Source organism: Oncorhynchus gorbuscha, linkage group LG01 (assembly GCF_021184085.1).
Source record: "Oncorhynchus gorbuscha isolate QuinsamMale2020 ecotype Even-year linkage group LG01, OgorEven_v1.0, whole genome shotgun sequence".
NCBI classification, from domain to species: Eukaryota; Metazoa; Chordata; class Actinopteri; order Salmoniformes; family Salmonidae; genus Oncorhynchus; species Oncorhynchus gorbuscha.
The window spans coordinates 65,055,569-65,074,001 of record NC_060173.1 but is presented as its reverse complement, the minus strand read 5'-3'; positions in this window follow the sequence as shown (position 1 = coordinate 65,074,001).

The window sequence follows — 18,433 nt, the reverse complement described above, 5'->3', positions numbered from 1 at the left end:
GGCTCTGCTGGTAACTTTATGGATTGCGGACTCGCCATCAAGCTGGGAATTCCGCGAGTGCCGATAGAACCCCCCTTCCTTGTGCACTCCTTAGATAGCCGGCCATTAGGGTCAGGGTTGGTCAGGGAGGCCATGGTCCTCGAGTTTATTTTTTGTGAAAAAAAGGAGGGAGGTCTGCATCTGTGCATTGATTATAGAGGTCTAAATGCCATCACAGTGGGGTTTAGTTAACCGCTACCTCTCATCGCTATGCGATGGAATCCTTTCAAGGAGCACGGTTTTTCACAAAACTGGACGTCAGGTGCGTATTCGGGATGGAGATGAGTGGAAAACCGCGTTTAGTACCAAATCGGGCAATTTTGAGTACCTCGCCATGCCGTATGGGTTAAAGAATGCTCCAACTGTCTTCCAATCCTTTGTAGATGAGATTCTCAGGGACCTGCACAGGCAGGGCATGGTGGTCTATATCTATGATATTCTGATCTATTCCGCCACCCGCGACGGGCGTGTGTCTCTGGTGCGCAGAGTGCTTGGTAGACTGCTGGAGCATGACCTATACGTCAAGGCTGAGAAGTGTGTGTTCTCCAAACGAGCAGTCTCCTTCCTGGGTTATCGTATTTCCACCCCGGGGGTGGTGATAGAGTGTGACCGTGCGTAAATGACCGACTCAATCACGGTGAAGGAAGTGCAGCGGTTCTTAGGGTTTAATATTATCGTATTAACCCCTCGTTGCATGTGTCTCTCCTCAGGCCGGTGGTAGCTGGTCCCCTGCAAGAAGGTGAGGTGCCGGAGGTCCCTCCGCCCCCTCTGGACATCGAGTGGTCCCCGGCGTACACTATATGTGCCATTCTGGACTTGAGACGCCGGGTGAGGGGCCTGCGGTAACTCGTGGACTGGGAGGAGTACGGCCCTGAGGAGAGGTGCTGGGTACCGGTGGGGGAAATCTTGGACCCGTCACTGTTGAGTGATTTCCATCGCCTCCATCCACATCGCATTGCGCCTCGCCCTCCGGGTCGCCCTCGAGGCCGGTGTCGGCGCGCTACGGGAGCCGTGTGTCAGAGGGGGGGGGGGGTACTGTCACGACTCCTACTGAAGGTTGCTCCCCTTCCTGTTCGGGTGGCGCTCGGCGGTCGTCGTCACCAGCCTACTAGCTGCTACTGATCCCTTTTCCCCTTTCTGTTTATTGGTTTTACCTGTTTTGTGTGTAGGCTGATTAGTCGGGCTATGTTAGCCAGTAAGCCCACCTGCTCTTTGTGCGGGATTGTTTTGTGTTGCTACTGTGCACGTTTGAGGTTGACGTGTTTTTTGTTCGTGGGCTTTTCTCTGGACTGTTTGAGTCCCCGTGTTTGGGGCATTTGTTTTGTTGTGCGCCCTGTATTTCGTGGGGTAGCTTATGTTCGCCGTGTGTGCAATTAAAAACACTATCCTGTACTCGCTGCTTCCTGCACCTGACTTCACACCCACTACGCCCAGAGCGTTACAATTATTCAGATTATCAACAGTAATTTTGAGGTTGTGGTCTGCTTTTGTCTTTTGGGTCATAGCCACACTATGATTCCGAAGGCGCATTTGTGGAACGGTGCATACAAATCATTAAAATCCAGACAGAAATTATTTACACAAGAAGCAATCTAATATCACACAGTCAAAACTCTCCGTCGTTTAGTTAAGATCACCATTCTGCGATTCTCACTGTTACGTTAAATAGTTGCATAATATACGCTATTAAGTCACAACAAGGCCGACTTCAAATGCCGACATCAATTGATGGGTTGTTTGTTTAGCAACAAAACCAATGTGTGCGCAACTACGGGGCAAAACAGATGGGGTTGGCTTAGATTTTTTACAGAATGTTAACTATGTTTTGTCTCCAGTTTATTGAAAACATAAATACAATTACACTTGTCTCGAAAATACATCGGTACAGTTGTTGGTTAGCTCACTAGTGAATTTGAGCCATGTTAGCAGAAAAGTGACATCAGTAAAAACACCTCAAAACAAGACATGATGTCAAGAACAAGATAAAACTAGCTGAAACGAGCCACCTACGATTCCCCACATGGCAGGTTCTTGTCATTGTTGCTAGCAATCTGGCCAGCCAGAATCACAACAACAAATTGCTTTCTGCCCCATTAAAGCGTGTGCATAGTTTTGATGACGTTGTCAACTAACCCGTTTATAGGCGGCGCATGAGTTTCATGTTTGGGGAAGCAATTTTTCCACCATAAAATATCACCTTTATAACAAAGTATTCCAATCAAGGCTCTGCAGAGGGTGGTGTGATCTGCCCAATGCATTACCGGGGGCAAACTACCCGCCCTCCAGGACACCTACAACACCCGATGTCATAGAAAGGCCAAAATGATCATCAAGGACATCAACCACCCGAGCCACTGCCTGTTCACCCCGCTATCATCCAGAAAGCGAGGTCAGTACTGGTGCATCAAAGCTGGGACCGAGAGGCTGAAAAAGAGCTTCTATCGCAAGGCCATCAGACTGTTAAACAGCCATCACTAGCACATTAGAGGCTGCAGCCTATAGGCATAGACTAGAAATCACTGGCCACTTTAAGGAAGGGAACACTAGTCACTAATGTTTACATATCTGGCATTACTCATCTCATATATATATACTGTACTCTATATTATTCTACGGTATCTTAGTCATTTAATAATGTTTACATATCTTGCATTACTCATCTCATTTGTCTTTACTGTATTCTATACTATTCTACTGTATCTTAGTTCATTCCGCTCTGACATTGCTCGGCCGTATGTATATAGTCTTAATTCATTCCTACTTAGATTTGTGTGTATTGGGTATATGTTGTGTAATTTGTTAGATATTACTTGTTAGATATTACTGCACTGTTTGAGCTATAAGCACAAGCATTTCGCTACACCCGCAATAACATCTGCTAATCACGTGTATGTGACCAATATAATTCGATTTAAAGGCCTTGATTGTTTAATTCTAACATTCTATTATTGGAATATGTAATACAAATCTCCAAACTTCTTTTTGTTTCGTTTGATAGCACTATTAAATGCTCCCGGGCTAATTTCGTTATCATTTTGGCATGTTTTTCAAGATTTTAGAACGTAAAGCAAACATTATCCCTTAGATCTAAAACAATAAATGATTCAATCGTTTAAGCATTTGTCGAAGATCAGTGATTAAAAAAAGTTGAGAGAAATGTTGGAGTTGACAACATACAGTATTCTCAACTGTCATATTTTTGTCTCGAGAAATAAGTTCAATACAAACATTTATTTGTAAAATATGGAACATCATTCATTTGTAAATCCCCAATAAAACACAGCCATTCTATCAGATCTTTCAGCACTCTGATGGATTTGATGTTTTACAGAGTTGAGAAAACATTTCCTTATTTAAGTGGTATATACGGTATCAACACTGAGTGGACTTAACATTAAGAACACCATTAAGAACACCTTTCTAATATTGAGTTGTTGACTCCAATGCTTCCGACAGTTGTGTCAAGTTGGCTGGATGTCCTTTGGGTGGTCGACCATACCCCGTTCAAAGGCACTTCAATCTTTTGTCTTTCCCATTCACCCACTGAATGGCACACACACAATTCATGTCACAATTCTCTCAAGGTTTAAAAATCCTTATTTAACTTGTCTCCTCCCCTTCATTTATACGGATTTTAAGTGGATTTAACAAGAGACACCAATAAGGGTTGACAGCTTTCACCTGGATTCGCCTGATCAGTCTGTCATGGAAAGAGCAGGTGTTCATGCATTATGACCTAATTGGTTTTGCGCACCAGCCAAGATTCTCAGCCAACAATAAAGGAAGCACAGTGGATTTTGACTGAATTCAGTAAGTATGTCAAAATTACTAGTCTTCCTCCATCCACTACCAATAGCATGGGATTGAGACAAACTTGACACTTGTCATTTTGACTACCTTTTAAAGGAGCAATCTGCAGTTGCTACATCCATTTTTAGACTTTTAATAATTTATACCCAAAGTTTAAATGTCAGCTTAGTTCAACTATCATACAACATCGGAACCCAAAATTCTGTATATGGGCGGTTTACTACATTGTTTGTAAACAAACACTGTATAGCTTCAAAATATGGTTAAAACTGTCATTTTGACATCATGCATATTCATAGCTCTCTCCAATGCAGCCCCATCCCTCAAAAACATTGGTGGAGTAGCGCTTTTTTATTGTTTGAACCGCAGATTGCCCTTTTTTTTCCTCATTAACATTGGTTTTCTTTTCTTGTGCCAATGCTTTCAAACAACAAAGTCTGACTGTTCATTGAGACTGAAAAAGCTCATTGCAGTGAACGTTTCAAAATGTTATTTTGGGACAATTTTTGGTTTGTTTTCCAAAGCAGCCCACAAACAACACTACCAGAAAACACAAAATGATCACTATACAATAAATTCCCAAAGGTCTTCAACATGTGGTTTCCAAATAGATAGTATAGTCCTCCAGTTTGTTATTTAATGTTAATGTCACACCCTGACCATAGTTTGCTTTGTATGTTTCTATGTTTTGTTTGGTCAGGGTGTGATCTGAGTGGGTATTCTATGTTGTGTGTCTAGTTTGTCTGTTTCTGTGTTTGGCCTGATATGGTTCTCAATCAGAGGCAGGTGTTAGTCATTGTCTCTGATTGGGAACCATATTTAGGTAGCCTGTTTGTGGGTGATTGTTCCGGTCTCTGTGTTTGCACCAGACAGGACTGTTTTGGTTTTTCACACTTCTTGTTTTGTTAGTCTATTCATGTATAGTTTCTTTATTAAAGAGCCATGAATAATAACCACGCTGCGTTTTGGTCCGCCTCTCCTTCGACTCAAGAAAACCGTTACAGTTAATGAGTTTCCAATTGATGGCTATACATTTTTGTGTAGCAATTAGACCTAGATTACAAAGCTTTCTCTGATTTTGATCACCGATATTTAGATGACACAGTGAAATGATAGCACATACATTATCACAAAATAGTGTCAGTTTATCACAGGACCACAGTATATGTAATAGATACTTTTGAGTCTCCAACAGATATTTGACATTACATGCATTCTGGCAGGAGTGTAGTAATTCCTAATTCCTTCCTAAATTGCAGTAGTTTATTTCTAAGGTAGGAGCAGGTATGAACATTTCCAATTTTTTTCTTATAGGTTCTGAATATTCAGGTAGCGTTTCATTCAACCCTTGATACAAATTGGCATTCAAGGTCTTTGGCATAGCAGCTTCTTTGTCATGCCCTGTGATGTGGGGTGGGCATTCTATGTTTTGTTTTCTTTATTTCTATGTTTTGGCCGGGTATGGTTCTCAATCAGGGACAGCTGTCGATCGTTGTCTCTGATTGGGAATCATACATAGCTCTTTTCCCCTCCTTTCAGTGTGGGTAGTTGACTTGTGTTAGTGGCACTTAGCCCTCGTAAGCATCACGGTTGTGTCTTTGTTTGTTGGCAACATTTTAAATAAAAGGAAAATGTACACTCACCAAGCTGCACTTTGGTCCACTTCTTTTGACGGTCGTGACATTCTTTCTGTAGTTTTTTTATGCTAGATGCCTTAGGTTCATCCAGATTCTGTTAGGTGACTGTGATGGTTTTGAGGGCCAGATTGGCAAGCCAGGACACCAGGGTTAACACCCCTACTATTCCAATAAGTGCCATGGGATCGTTAATGACCTCAGAGTCAGGACACCCATTTAATATGCCATCCAAAAGACAACACCCTACACAGAGCAGTGTCCAATCACTGCCCTGGGGCATTGGGATATTTTTTTAGACCAGAGGAAAGAGCTGGCCCTCCAACACCACTTCCAACAGCATCTGGTCTCCTATCCAGGAACTGACAAGGACCAACCCTGCTTAGCTTCAGAAGCAAGCAAGCAGTGGTATGCAGCTGGCATAAATTTAATATGATCTCTGAGTTGTAAGAATTTATAGAAATCGGCCTTGGATAATCCAAATCTTTTTTTGTAATTTATTGAATGACAGTAAAGATTCATCATAGTACACATGTTCAAAATTCATGATTGCACTTTGGAACCAGGACTTAAATGTGTTGTTATTAAACACTGGAGGTATGTACATTTATCCAAATACAAATCTAATTAAGAATCATTGGCTTGTCAAATTTTTCATTCAAAGCCTTGGACCCAAAGTAGTGAATACTGTATATGTTAGATCATCAGGTATTACATTTATGGCTTTGATGCTTCTCCATGCACAAGGATAGTCTGCAGTCCACTGTTTAAGTGAACGCAGTTGTGCAGCCCATGAATACATATTCATATGAGGTAATAGTCCAAGACCTCCAGCTTTATAAGGTAAGTGTAAATCAGTCAATTTGACTCTTGAGGTCTTTCCATTTCAAATAAAGCTGGAAAGCAGGCCATTTATTCTCTTTAAAAAGTTGGATGGAACTGTTAGTGCCTGGAATAAATACATCAACCTTGGTGATATATTTTTTATGTTCACATCAAATCAAATTGTATTAGTCACATACACATATTTAGCAGATGTTATTGCGGGTGTAGCGAAATGCTTGTGTTCCTAGCTCCAACAGTGCAGTAGTATCTAACAATACACACATCTAAAAGTAAAAGAATGAAGTTAAGAAATATGTAAATATTAGGACGATTAACGTCAGAGTGGCAGTGACTAAAATACAGTATATACATATGAGATGAGTAAAGAAGTATGTAAACATTAATAAAGTGGCCAGTGATTCCATGTCATATATATATATATATAGGGCAGCAGCCTCTAAGGTGCAGGGTTGAGTAACCGGGTGGTCATGGCTATTTAAAATTCTGATGGCCTTGAGATAGAAGCTGTTTTTCAGTCTCTTGGTTACAGCTTTGATGCACCTGTACTTACCTTCCTGTCTGGGTGATAGCTGGGTGAACAGGCTGTAGCTCGGGTGGTTGTTGTCCTTGATGATCTTGCTGTAAGTGTCCTGGCAGGCAGTGTGCCCCCGGCGTTGCATTGGGCAGACCTCACCACCCTCTGGAGAGCCCTGCAGTTTCGTCGATGTGGATAGGGGTGTGCTCCCTTTGATGTTTCCTGAAGTCCACGATCAGCTCCTTAGTTTTGTTGATGTTGTTGACGTATGATCCTACCTAACATAGAAATGGGTAGAGATCTCCATCTCTGAACATCGGATTTAATCTTATTTATTAAAGGAAAGTAATTGATTTCATATGCCTCCTCCAGATTGCATGGTATTAGTACACCCAGGTATTTCTTATGTATCTGTCCATTTCCACTTTTACTTTCTAAGCTTGAGAATTCATAACTAGAAATTGGCATTATTTCAGTTTAATTCCAATTCATTTTGAATCCTGGTACAGCACCATATATGTGTCCAACAGTAGTAAGATAAATGACAGAGAATGTTCAGGTTCAGATAAATAATGCAAAATGACATCTGGATGTCGATCTCCACCAATCTCTATTCCCTGGATTAAGCCATGAGTTCTAATTATCGATGCTAGAGGTTCTGTGGCTAAATAAAATAATTAACTACAGTATATAAAGGGCATCCCTGTCTTGTCCCTCTTGATAAGTTAATGATTCAGAGATCTTTACATTTGTTTGTTTAGATGCTTTGGGGGATTTGTACAAAAGTTCAATCCAGAAAATAAATACTGGACCAAAAAAAAACTAAGACAGCCACCAAATGCTTTTTGTAGATTATTGAGGGCCTCCAACAATTCCCCTGGAGGAATGTCTCTATCCACAATCATTTTCTCTGATTACCTTTTAATTGGTAAAATGGCCTTAAGGAAATGATCTATATCCTCCTTTTGAAATGTTGTTTTTGGAATGATAGTTTCTGATAATGAAATAATTAGTTGATTTCAGAAGGAGCCACTGTTACACTATCATCTGGGGGTTCAAATGCTATGGATGGTACGTTTCGCTTCCTCTTTCTTAATTTGCCAAGCAAGCATTTTCCCTGAATTTTGCTCAATGTATTGTTGCTTGAATTTCATGGCAGCAATCTCTGAAGATTGGGTGTTTATTGTGTGTTATATTCAAGCTTCAAAGTGTTGAACTGTTGAAGAATGTTACAATTTATCTAGTGTAAACTGTGCTTTCTTTCTAAGTCGATGATTTTCTGTTCTAGTATTTAGAATAATTGTTTTGATATTATTTTTCCTTATGTGAAGAGTAAGACATGATACACCCTCTCACATATGCTGTAAGAGCTTCATAGACAGATCTGTGTATTGAGATCTGAGGTAAACTCCTGATCTCCAAGTAACATTGTGTTGAATCGCCATGGCTTTGTTATTAGCATAGGTTTGGGATTTAACGTAAACGACAATGAGCTATGTTCCTTAATTATTCTAGGGAGATAATTACATTCAGAACATAGTAAATTAAAGAAGTTTATAAAAAAATATATATACAGTACCAGGCAAAAGTTTGGACACACCTACTCATTCAATGGTTTTTCTATATTTTTACTATTTTCTATATTGTAGAATAATAGTTAAAACTTTGAAATAACACATTTGAAGTCATGTAATAACCAAAAGTGTGAAACAAATCTAAACATCTTACATTTGAGATTCTTCAAAGTAGCCACCTTTTGCCTTCGACAGCTTTTGCACACTCTTGGCATTCTCTCAAACAATAAGCGCAAACCAGCTGAGATGGCGCATCGCTGCAGAATGCTGTGGTAGTCATATCGGTTAAGTGTGCCTTGAATTCCAAATAAATCACCAACAGTGTCACCAGCAAAGCACCCCCACACCATAACACGTCCTCCTCCATGCTTCATGGTGGGAACCACACATGTAGAGATCATCTGTTTACCTACTCTGCATCTCACAAAAATACGGTGGTTGGAACGAAAAATCTAATTTGGACTCATCAGACCAAAAGACAGGTTTCCACAGGTCTAATGTCCATTGCTCGTGTTTCTTGGCCCAAGCAAGTCTCTTCTTATTATTGGTGTCCTTTAGTAGTGGTTTCTTTGCAGCAATTCAAACATGAAGGCCAGATTCTCGCAGTCTTCTCCGAACAGTTGATGTTGAGACGTGTTTGTTACTTGAACTATGTGAAACATTCATTTGGGCTGCAATTTCTGAGGCTGGTAACTCTAATGAACTTTTATTTACCAAGGCCCTTCTCCCCCGATTGCTTAATTTGGCTGGGCGGCCAGCTCTAGGAAGAGTCTCTTGGTTGTTCCAAACGTCTTCCATTTAAGAATGATGGAGGCCACTGTGTTCTTGGGGACCTTCAATGCTGCAGAAATATTTTTGTACCCTTCCCCAGATTTGTGCCTCGACACAATACCGTCTCGGAGCTCTATGGACAATTCCTTTGACCTCCTATCTTGATTTTTGCTCTCATATACACTGTCAACTGTGGGACCTTGTATAGACAGGTGTGTGCCTTTCCAAATAATTTCCAATCAAAATAATTTACCACAGGTGTATTCCAATCAAGTTGTAGAAACATCTCAAGGATGATCAGTGGAAACAGGATGCACCTGAGGTCAATTTCGAGTCTCATAGCAAAGGGTATTTCTGTTAAAATAAAAAATTGTTTTTCGCTTTGTCATTATGGAGTATTGTGTGTAGATTGAGGGACATCCATTTTAGAATAAGGGTGTAATGTAACAATATAGAAAAAGTCAAGGTATCTGAATACTTTCCGAATGCACTGTAATATCCAGGCTGTATCACAACCGGTAGTGATTCCGAGTCCCATAGGGCGGCACACAATTGGCCCAGCGTCATCCAGGTTTGGCCGGTGTATGCCGTCATTGTAAATAATAATTTGTTCTTAACTGACTTGCCTAGTTAAATAAATGTTAAATACAAAACAAAACAAAAAAAATATATATATGATAATATGACTTATGATTCCATTGGTAGTTCTACTATGCTGTATATTGCCCAACTAGGACTAAGTAGTTGTATTTATTTATTATTTATATATTTTAATGTGTTTATTTGAGTCAGTATGTATAATCTCCGACAGTAGAGGGGTCTGGGTCGCTGCATGATCGACTCCTCCCATATCCACTCTTATCCACTGGTAGAGTAAGGGTCAGTACTATGTGTTGTGTAGTCAACTACTTAGTATTAGTGAAGTAAATATAGTGATAATTATTAAGGAGTCCTGTCTAACGCTTGTTCAACCTTCTGAGATAGGAGACCCTTCTAAAGTATACATTAATCATTTATCCGGGCCAGTGTGATTAGTTCTAGCTCTTTTTTTAAAGCCAAATGAAATGAATAGGTTATCCCTCTCAGGGTCAAGAACAAAAGATAAACAACAACAAAAAGCACTTGCCATCACTGTGTTTACTGAGAATAAAACTAATTTGATTATGTAGGCATTAGGCATCATTATAGTATATTAAAAGAGAATCGTTCAACTCTCCACATAATTATCCTATGAAATAAATACAAGCTGTTCTGTTGTACTGCACGCAACCACATGTGGGGGGCACAGGTCTTAAACCACTGGGGGACAGAGTGGGCAGATCACTAAGTGCGGGGTGGTATAATGACTTGTAAAATCAAGGCAACTTCCTTTGTCGTTTGGACTGCATAGCCAATAGTCATTGAAGTGTTATTCAGACAGATCGTCTGGGTGGTGCTGTTATTGTCTATTCAATAGGTGTGTTAGTGAAGTTATTAACAACACAAAACTTTCTCTTTTGTGTCTTTGATGTGGTGGGGTGTAATAGTCCATCGTTCACCTTATTTCAGTGCCCCATCTGTCGTATATTGACTGTTGAGAAGCTGTTCTGTAGTCTACATTTTATTCATTGTCATTTCCATTGTTCTGTGTCATGCCTCTTTCCTTCATTTTGACTGTAGTTGTTTGGGGTACACCAAAGAGTGTGATTTGTTTTTTCCCATAACTTGTTCTTTATGGGGTCGAATTCTCTGCGTTTCATGTAGAGGTCTCTGCTCATGTCGGCGTTGATGTAGATCCGATGGCCCTCATACATCAAAAGGTCCAACTTTAAATATATATATATTTTTGACTTTTTACCCCTTTTTCGTGATATCCAATTGGTAGTTAGTCTTGTCCCATCGCTGCAACTCCCATATAGACTCGGGAGAGGCGTAGGTCGAGAGCCATGCGTCCTCTGAAACACGACCCTGCCAAGCCGCATGCTTCTTGACACTTCTGCCCACTTAATGATCATCATGTTTAATCAGCATCTTGATTTACAGCCCTGTTAGTGAGCATTTCTCATTTGCCAGGATAATCCATCTACCTGAATGGGAGGTGCACGGTGTTTCCTCCGACACATTTAAAAAAAATGTTGGGCTATTGTAGATTGTGCTTATTACCCCCCTGGCGTCCATTTCCAATATGTCCTTTACACCCCTTTTTGTAGGAGTTCACCAGGCTATAGGCGCAAAGGTACATACTGATCAAGCCTGCACCAAGCACCTCTCAGGCACGGAGAAAACAAAAAAAAACACTAAACTAGCATTTGCTTGCCGGGATCTTTGCATTTAGGCACTTAATACCACATTTGATTGGACAGACAGTGCTGGCTACATGAGCATGTGTGAGGATGTAGGGAAATGTGTGTACATGATTGACAGAACGAGATGGAGAGATAATTAACCCATCTACTTATGCACTAGCACCACATTTGTTAGTACAGATAGTACTAGCTTTATGAGCATGTGTGTCTGCCCATGCGTGCTTGTGTGTCTGCGTTTGTCTCCACACTGCCTCTCGTTTGTTTACTGTTTGTACTCTTGTTTGCTGCATGTCTCTCCTGCCAGACAACCACAAGCCCTAGATCTATTTAAATCTGTCATCACATCCCTTATTGTGCTCCCACTTTGACGTATAATTAATAAGAGGCAACGGAGCCACACCTAATTAAATCTTCTCTCCATTTCATGTTGCAGGCACTTCGTTTGAGTACCGGTGTGTCACTCAACATGTCACTTGATCAAAGGGGATCTCGCTCCGCTCACACTGACAGATGTGTTTTAGAGAGCCCCGCCTCACGCAAAGCGCCTGTGGTGAAAACCGGCTTGTTTTTAGAGCCTTCGACTCAATGTCCTCCATATTCATGAGAGAGAGAGAGAGAGTGAAGCATTCTGGGTAACAGGTAGTGTCACTCAACGACTCAATGAACTGATTCTGTTTACAAACAGATGCTTAGCAAAAACTAGCACCCTACAAAAAATGGGAGTGCATGTCAACATGGTGTAACAGGAGAAGATTCAGATTAGTAGATGACAACTTTTACGTGGAAGAAGCAATTATTGATATGGTGATAATTGATGTACGGCTAGGTAATGGTGAAAGGTTGTGAATAATTTGTGTTACATGTTTGATGTGTCAGATCCTGGATAAGGCCCTGTTGCAATTAACCATTATATATCTCCCTGACACACACACTCTGAGTGTACAAAATATTAGGAACACACGTTCTTTCATGAAACCAGTTAAATCAAGGTAAAAGCTAAGGTCTGTTATTGATCGCACCTGTTACATCCACTTCATAAAGGGTAGATGAAGTGGAGGAGACAAAAGATTGAAGTGCGGGCCTCCCGAGTGTCGCAATGGTCTAAGGCGCTGCATCGCAGTGGTAGCTGTGCCACTAGAGATTCTGGGAACAAGTCCAGGCTCTGTCGCAGCCGACCGGGAGACCCATGGCGTGGCCCACAATTGGCCCAGCGTCGTCCGGGTTAGCGGAGGGTTTGGCCGACAGGGATATCCTTGTAGCGGGCCGAAAGCACGTGCACGCTGACACAGCCGCCAGGTGTATGGTGTTTCCTCAGACACATTGGTGTGGCTGGCTTCCGGGTTGGATGGGCATTATGTCAAGATGCAGTGCGGCTTGGTTGGGTTGTGTTTCGGAGGATGCATGGCTCTCGACCTTCATCTCTCCTGAGTTCGTAAGGGAGTTGCAGCGATGAGACTGTAACTATTGGATACTACGAATTAAGGGGTGAAAATATATACATATTTTTTATGATTGAAGTGCTTTTGAATGCTCAACAGTTTCCCATGTGTATGAATGGGACACTGAATGGTCCACTACCCAAAGGACATCCAGCCAACTTGACACAACTGTGGGAAGCATTGGAGTCAACATGGGCCAGCATCCCTGTGGAACGAGTTTTTTTTCTGGGATCAGCTCTCTTCTTATTTCAGCTCATGAAACACAGGACCAACCATGGGACATGTTGCATTTAACATTCTGCTCAGTATAGATTGAAGCATTCATTCTATCATTTATGATATTATTTGGTGAGCAATGTTTTTTTTACGGTTCTAGGGCAACATACACTGATTGTACAAAACATTAGGATCACCGTCCTAATATTGAGTTCCACCCCCTTTTGCCCTCAGAACAGACTCAAGGCGTTGGGCCATGGACTACGTTGCAGTTCTTAACACACACAAACCGGTGCGCCTGGCACCTATTGCCATACCCTGCTCACAGGCACTTAAATCTTTTGTCTTGCCCATTCACCCTCTGAATGGCACACATACACAATCCATGTCCAAATTGTCTCAAGGGTTAAAAATCCTTTGTTGACCTGTCTCCTTTCCTTCATCCACTGATTGAAGTGGATTTAACAGGTGACATCAATAAAGGATCATAGCTTATAGCTTAAGTTTATTTACGTTACTTTTTAAGGATACAATTGAAAAAGGTCAAAGAAATGTATCACCACAACAAAATAATATTTAATCTATTAAATGCATGAAAGGAATTGTTCATATATCAAAATCATGAACAATTATACAGCTTTACGAAACAAAATATACATTTGATATCCACTAAATATAGGTTATATATAAGTTATATCAAGGCCAACTGCAATTGTTGATATTAAGCAACCTGTGCATAAAACAGCTGACCAGCAAACGCAAACCATGCCAGGTAAATCAAGGGATAAAGGTTCTAAGTTTTTTGGCTTCATGGTTTGTGTGCATGAACTTTACTAGATTTCCGTCAAATGTTTTTAACTACTCTATGTACACATAAACCAGACATTACAAATAGTTATCCTCAGAAGCTAGTGGAACAGTGAGGATTGATGTAAATAGATTTGAACTCTTGGCTGACATCATATGACCAAAGGCTGCTCTTGATATATCTGCTACACTGAACACAACAGCCTTTATCCAGAAGTAGCTAACTGCTCTGATCACTACACTTCATAACAGTGCCTCCCATCATTGACTATATCAAGATTTACAGTCTTACAAATTAGATAAATGCTAGCATACACGGCAAAATAGATTTTTCACACTTACGCTCTGAAGCCATTGTTCCTCTTAATGGCCCTAATTGAAGTTTGTGACTAATGATTGAGAGAGTGGCGGAGTGCGGCTTGGGCACCATAACCGTCTCTGAAAGACACAGTACGTCAGGGTACAAGGGGGCAGCTTGGGAGAATCAGAGGCACAGTGCGTTAGCGCACATTGTCAGCTCAGATACGCTAAACAGTATTTTTGTGAGTCAAGAAACGCAGGCTGGGAGTTGAGCTGCCCCCCCCCCCCATGGCAGCTAATTTGCTGGTGAAGCATAATTGGGTTCAGTCAGAGTAAACACCACATGAGTATATGAATCTCAACAGAGCGGAGATGGTGGTTAGCCGGAGAGAGAGAAGGGAAAGGAAGGCTTGCCCCTCATAATTATGTGTTTGGACCTATAAGGAGTTTCATTATGTGATAGCGGGCCAAAGGCTACACTGTAAAAATGTTGTTAGCCTTATGCAGCTTTTTGTGAGTTCCGGCATTGGTATACATTAACATGTACCAGAGCCGGCTCTACGGGGTGGTGAAGCCAGGCATGGACCACCCCAGAATCCCCCCCCCCACCCCACAGTTTTGTTCTCCATAAACAGAATGAATAGTATATGAACTACCGTGCCTGGTTTTGCCAATGTAGAGCTGCGGGACAGAGGCTTTATGCCGGGTGATCAGGAGGAGTAGTGAGGGAGGGGGGGGGGGTGTAATAATGTAATATTTAGTACTTAAAATCCTAAAATCCTTTCTGATTGGGAACCTAGCCATACAATGTCATAAGGTATCGCCTTCATTACCTTAGTTAGGAAGCTCATTGGATCCCAGGGCGGGGTTTTTTCTCACAGAGAGGGAAAAAGTTGTTCACAGCTAATATTTGGCTAGCTAATAGCTACAAGATTGTTAAGTGTTGGTAGCAGCGCGCTGAATAATTATAGCTAGTTGGCTAAGCTTTGATCAGAATGGATATCCAAAAATGGCTGGGCACTGCCAAAAGCAAAAATACTGAAGACCACCATGTCGATAGTGATGCCAAGCTCACCGACGAGCTTGCAGGCCCCACTGAGATGGGGAGCCTAGCAGCAAATGTAATACCCGCCCATCCGAAATCAAATTGTATTTGTCACATACACATGGTTAGCAGATGTTAATGCGAGTGTAGCAAAATGCTTGTGCTTCTAGTTCCGACAATGCAGTAATAACCAACGAGTAATCTAACCTAACAATTCCACAACCTACTACCTTATACACACAAGTGTAAAGGGATAAAGAATATGTACATAAAGATATATGAATGAGTGATGTTACAGAACGGCATAGGCAAGATGCAGTAGATGGTATAGAGTACAGTATATACATATGAGATGAGTAATGTAGGGTATATAAACAAAGTGTCAGTTTAAAGAGGCTAGTGATCCATTTTTTACATCAATTTCCATTATTAAAGTGAGCTGGAGTTGAGTCAGTATGTTGGCAGCAGCCACTCAATGTTAGTGGTGGCTGTTTATCAGTCTGATGGCCTTGAGATAGAAGCTATTTTTAAGTCTCTCAGCCACTGCTTTGATGCACCTGTACTGACATCCCCTTCTGCATGATAGCGGGGTGAACAGGCAGTTGCTCAGATGGTTGTTGTCCTTGCTGATCTTTATGGCCTTCCTGTGATATCGGGTGGTGTAGGTGTCCTTGAGGGCAGGTAGTTTGCCCCCGGTGATGCGTTGTGCAGACCTCACTACCCTCTGGAGAGCCTTACGGTTGTGGGCGGAGCAGTTGCCATACCAGGCGGTGATACAGCCCGACAGGAAGCTCTCGATTGTGCATCTGTAGAAGTTTGTGTGATTTTGGTGACAAGCCAAATTTCTTCAGCCTCCTGAGGTTGAAGAGGCGCTGCTGCGCCTTCTTCACAACGCTGTCTGTGTTTGATGGACCATTTCAGTTTGTCCGTGATGTGTACCCCGAGGAACTTAACTTACTACCCTCTCCACTACTGTCCCGTCGATGTGGATAGGGGGGTGCTCCCTCTGCAGTTTCCTGAAGTCCACAATCATCTCCTTTGTTTTGTTGAGTGTGAGGTTACTTTCCTGACACCATTGCCACTCAGTCATGGGTGAACAGGGAGTACAGGAGAGGGCTCAGAACGCACCCTTGTGGGGCCTCAGTGTTGAGGATCAGCGGGGTGGAGATGTTGTTACCTGCCCTCACCACCTGGGGGTGGCCCGTCAGGAAGTCCAGTACCCAGTTGCACAGGGCGGGGTTGAGACCCAGGGTCTCGAACTTGATGACGAGTTTGGAGGGTACTATGGTGTAAAATGCTGAGCTGTAGTCGATGAAAAGCATTCTCACATAGGTCTTCCTCTTGTCCAGATGGGTTAGGGTAGTGTGGTTGCGATTGCGTCGTCTGTGGACCTATTGGGACGGTAAGCAAATTGGAGTGGGTCTAGGGTGTCAGGTAGGTTGGAGGTGATATGGTCCTTGACTATTCTCTCAAAGCACTTTGTGATGACGGAAGTGAGTGCTATGGGCTGAAGTCGTTTAGCTCAGTTACCTTAGCTTTCTTGGGAACAGGAACAATGGTGGCCCTTTTGAAGCATGTGGGAACAGCAGACTGGGATGAGGATTGATTGAATATGTCCGTAAACACACCAGCCAGCTGGTCTGCGCATTGTCTGAGGAGGCGGCTGGGGATGCCGTCTGGGCCTGCAGCCTTGTGAGGGTTAACACGTTTAAATGTTTTACTAACATCGGCTGCAGTGAAGGAGAGTCCGCAGGTTTTGGTAGCGCGCCGTTAGAAGTTATTTAGTCTGTCTGGGAGCAAGACATCCTGGTCCGCGACGGGGCTGGTTTTATTTTTGTAATCCGCTGCCACATACCTCTTGTGTATTTGCTAGCCAGCCAACCAAACCGTGAACCAGGTACTATGTAGATCAGGAATGGGCAACTCCAGTTCTCAGGGGCCTGATTGGTGTCACACTTTTCCTCCAGTCCTATACACACCTGATTAAACTAATTGCATTCTAATCTGAAGACCATGATTAGTTGATTATTGGTAGTCAGGTGTGGTAATATGGGCTGGGGCAAAAGTGCGTCACCAATCATGCCCCAGAGGACAGGAGTTGCCCATCCCTGATGTCGAAGAAGTTTTGCACGATTCAGTTAGTCTTTATTATTGATATAAACATCTTTACCTAATAAGGTTGCACAATTCTAGTAACTTTAAAATTCCAAAGTTTTCCAGAAATCAGTTTAAATATTCCTGGAATCTGGAGGGAATAAGCAGGAAATCCTCTAACTGAGATTTCTGAAAATCCAGAGAATTTTTGCCAAGTTACTGGAATTTTGCAAATATATTCTCCAAGCATTTGTTTGTTTACTTGGATACCCAAGAGCTTTTACAGAACAGCTAATTGTTGCTTAGCTCCACAATCCATATTCGCAGCCATCACTTATGTTGGTACATCCCTTTGACATTTTCAGTAGAAATTGTGCACCAATATTGAAGTCAAATCTAACTTTTGCAGTTAACTGTGATTTTTAGAGTACAATGATGGACGTTTGCAGCAGTTATGTGACTTTTGTAGTCCTAACTCTAACAACTGCTGACTGATAATGTTATGCTGGTGAATGAGGACCCAAAAGCGACTTAACGAAAACAGAATCTTTATTCCAGTATATGACAAAAGTAATAATCCTGGATAATCAAGGAGAAAACAAAACAGGAAAAACTGAAATCCAATCGTAGTTGCGAGGACTGACTGGAGACTCGACCATAGACTGCAGGTTGCTTCGGGAAGGCACCGACCGTAGCAGACTAAGACACCTGCTCATAAGCAGCATCTGAAGAAGATAAAACACGACAGGGCGAGACAAGGACACAGAACAGTGAACATCATACAAGGATCCGACAAGGACAGAAGCGGAAAACAAGGGGAGAAATAGGGGCTCTAATCAGAGGGAAAAATAGGGGACAGGTGTGAAAAGAGTAAATGAGTGAGTTAGGAGAATGAGGAACAGCTGGGAGCAGGAACGGAACGATAGAGAGAGAGAGAGAGAAGGAGGGGGAGAGAGAGGGATAGAAAGAGGGAACGAACCTAATAAGACCAGCAGGGGGAAACGAACAGAAGGGAAAGCACAAGGACAAGACAATATATGACAAAACATGACAGATAAA